We start from the raw sequence: 3998 nt of genomic DNA on the forward strand, positions 1-3998 counted from the left end.
AGGGCACTATAATGTAAGATGCAGAAGGCAGGGGCAAGTAGCTTTAACCTGGTGCAGTAGAAAAGATTCAAAGGATTCAAAATGAGATAAAGAGAAAGCAAGGAAGATGATCCGATCACCAGTTTTGCGTGAACTGGAGGGCAGAAACATGAATGTAGAAGAGACTAGAGAGCAGGTTACAGTAATCAAGGTGGCAGATGATAAAGACTTGACTGAGCATTTTAGACATGGAGATGGAAGGAAAAGGTTGGCCATGACAAACCAACTTACCTAAAAGCATTACTTGAAATTTTTTCCCTCCCCCCGCTTCATGCTTTAAGTGAGCTGTCTGACCTTCTTCAAGACACTGCATGTCTTTATATAAATAACCATGTGCTTCTGGGCTAATGTACCGCAGATTTTATGGTCACCCTGTCATGACAAGGATTGGCTTTGAGAAATCGTGATATCAGGGGCTTAGAAACCAATTGCTCCCTGATTTACCAGTTTTCTTTCAGAAAGGTATGGTACAACATTGAATTTCCAGCTGCCTTCAGCCCCTCCCATCTGCCGCCTCTTTTTTTCCTGATCATTCTCATTCCTTTCTTTACCTCTTCTAAGTTAAATTATCCTGACTTCATTTCTGTACTTGTATCACTTTCCTTTTTCCTCAGGTTGATTAGTTTAGCTTAAACCCATGGACCCTGCTGCCTTACACCTCTGCATTCAGCATAGATTAGAATTTTTCATACATCTCACATTATTTCCTTACCTTCCTTTTCATTAGTATTTCTCATTCTGCAGTCCTCATGGCTTATTTTTACAACAGTAAACATACATGAAATGTTCTCTTGGTTCTTCGGCATTAACAGAAGCAGATGTGCCACTGCCCTGGCAACAGATGCTGTTCTTACATCTTGTTTTCTTCCAGTTAAGAGAGCCACAAGGTGCAGAAAAGCTGCTTGCAGCTTGACAAGCAAAGTGAGGATAGGAAAGGGAACTAAATACAACATTGACATAGAGTATAGGAGACAAAGACACAAAGAAACACACAGGGATCTGAAAATGTCAGCGATCTAGTCCTGGAGCAGTGAAAGAGGCAGGTACATTATCTCATGCCATGAGTATCTTTGCACAAGGACAAAATGCATGACACTTTTGCTGGCAGCTGTTGTTCAGTGTATTTGGAACCACACGCAAACCAGCAGTTCCACGTGGCACAGCATTACCGCGTTTTATAGTTTCCCTTTTTCTTCTTTCCAGCCTGATTTACAGAAAAAGCCCTCAGGATATCAGACACTCTTGTGTACTTCACAAACACAGAAAATGGCAATACAGTATCTTTGGAAAGCCTGATCTTTGCATACACTTCTCAGTTATGCACTTTACCAGACTTTGGAGCCAGGGCTGAAATATGGGATACTAATAAAGTGTTAAGTACTGGAGACTTTTTCACAGAGCACAACATTACTGAAATTGGAACAGATCACATTAGTCTACTTTTTCCATAGATAGCTACATAGATATATTTTAAATTTGTTTCCCCAATCATGAAAGAACTGATTAAAAGAATATTAATCAAGCAATGTCCTATCTCCCCTGAACTATTATCCAATGGGAAATACTAGGAAGTGTATACCATGAGTTCTATATCTCTGACTGGATACCGTTCTTGATGTCCAATTGTGACAAGCACTTGAATGTTCTCTAGAAGCCTCTCCTTGTAACAAGCAAATGCAGTACTTCATGTTCCATAAATATTAGTGTTTTCCTTCACTTTCAGAACCAAATGCAGTCAGTTCTACTTTTGAGAGACTTCAAATGTGATTATCAGTCATTCTTACTTGTACATTATTTATGGGGCTGTCATTACAGGCACCAATTATGAGTACTGATTTGTCATTTTGTACATTCTAAATTTACAGCTGATGCAGCATTTAACCATTTATTTAGCTTTGTGGGAACTGACCCACAGAGCATAATCTCTATCACAACGTTAAGAGTAAAGGACATGATGCTTGTGGTGGAAAACATGTTTTTTGTAACCTAACGGTTTGCTATCAACAAAGCCCACACTATACACATTGAAGTCTGAATGTTCCTCAACCTACTTCACTAGAATCTTCCTATTTTCCTGTGGCAAATACATAAGTGTATTTTGGAACTTAACTATATGGAAAATCAATTTGTTACCAGTTTTGATGAATCAACTAGATGAGTAGATGCAATGAGTAAATCAATCTGTTGCCCTATATAGCATTAGAATTTGGTGTTAGTTTGTAATGAAGGTTAGATGTCACAAGAATTTATTATTTAAAAATAGAAATCAAATCAAACATTTAGGTCTAATGGGTACTTTATAACATGAGCGTTTGTTTTTATGCTAATATTTGATGCTGTCTCATTCCCATTAATTTTTAAGAAGGAAAAGATATTTGTGTTGAAAAATACCTATTTGTAATGTAGCCCAGGTGGTATGCAGTTGGTACCCCTCTTCAATTGTTGGGATGTTAGCAGGGTGTGAGTATGCTGTGGGAGTGTGATTGCCTAGCTTTAGGCCAGCTTGCCTCCCTCTCCCGCAGAGTAGAGCAGAGCAGAGCAGAGCAGAGACCGGGTACACCCAAGAATATTTAACTGTTTACAGGTTTATTTGTACAGTACAATGGTCCATAAATATATAGAAACACACACACACACACACACTATTTACAAATATTAGTTCACAAAACAATGACTCTTGTTGAACACAAACCCAAGCAATCTCAGCTGGGTATGGCAGACAAAGGCACTGTATCCATATAGCCTTGACTATAGGCCTTGACTTGCTTTGGCCTTCCCATTGGTGTACATCCCCTATGCTCAGCGGGCTCTCTAGGCAGAAAGCAAGGGAACAGTTGACTGTAACAACACAGATTAATCAATAGGTCAACAGACAAAACCCAGCAGGGATAACTCATTAGTCTAAAAACACATAAGGACATTGCATTATTAGGATTCAATACATAAAGATAACGAATACCATAAAAGCAAATATTGAACAAGGAGGTGCCCTCACAGGGGCCCTCAAGCCACTAAAGCCTTAGCAGGCTAAATGAGATGGCTGATAATTATTTCACAATACAACAACAATATGCAAGTTTACAGCAAAGGCCCCAACAATATGAAGAACAAAGACAGCAACAGTATATAGCAATGATGCCCAGCAGAAGGAGTGATACCGGGGAAAAGAGCAGGTTACCATATCAACATACTATCTCCCTCATCTAGGCCACATGACTAGCCTGGCCCAGTGGCAGCAAAACTGGGGGGCCCTCCTCTCCTGTGCAAAACCTCATTTCCTCCACTCCTTGGGACTGAAAGCCCTTTTTTGGGTCACTCACGGCTCCCAGCAGTTGGGAAGGCTTGGCTCGTCTCTCTCTCCCTCTGGGGTGACTGCGGAGGTTTCCCCGTCTTGCTGGAGTGGTCGCTCTGTCCTGCAGCCACTTCCTACAAGAAGGCCTGAGCTGCCTCATGCAGCTCTCTGGCCTGTCAGCCCTCTCTCTTGGCCCCATGCACCAAGGTGGGCCCTCTACCTCGTGCAGGGATAGGGACCCGCGCTGCCTCCTACAGCCGTGGCATCCCTTCAGCTTTGCCAGCCCTGTGCACCGCCCTGTGCACCGAGGGCTCCTGTCTCATGAAGGGATGAGGACCCATGCTGCCTCATGCAGCCTCCAAGGTCCCTTCCACTTGCCAGATCCTTCATGCACCGACCTTTGCACTGACGCCATGGCTCTCTCCACAGCAGGGCTGGGACACAGCCACCTGCTGCTTCCTGCTCAACAAAGGCATCTTCAGGGTGCTTCTGGGCCCACGGCTCCGCTTCACTAGTCAGCTCTACCAGCTCTTCTGCATCCCATCTTCATCATCCCTTGTCGAAGCCACCCATGTGCTGGGCACGTGGGCTTTTATCCCTTCTGGAGGCTCTGCCCCCAGACTGAAAATGGACCAATAGGAAAGCCTGAGGGGTTAGTTCCCCCTCA

Source organism: Gavialis gangeticus, unplaced genomic scaffold (assembly GCF_001723915.1).
Source record: "Gavialis gangeticus isolate Ggan-Ray unplaced genomic scaffold, GavGan_comp1, whole genome shotgun sequence".
Classification (NCBI taxonomy): Eukaryota; Metazoa; Chordata; order Crocodylia; family Gavialidae; genus Gavialis; species Gavialis gangeticus.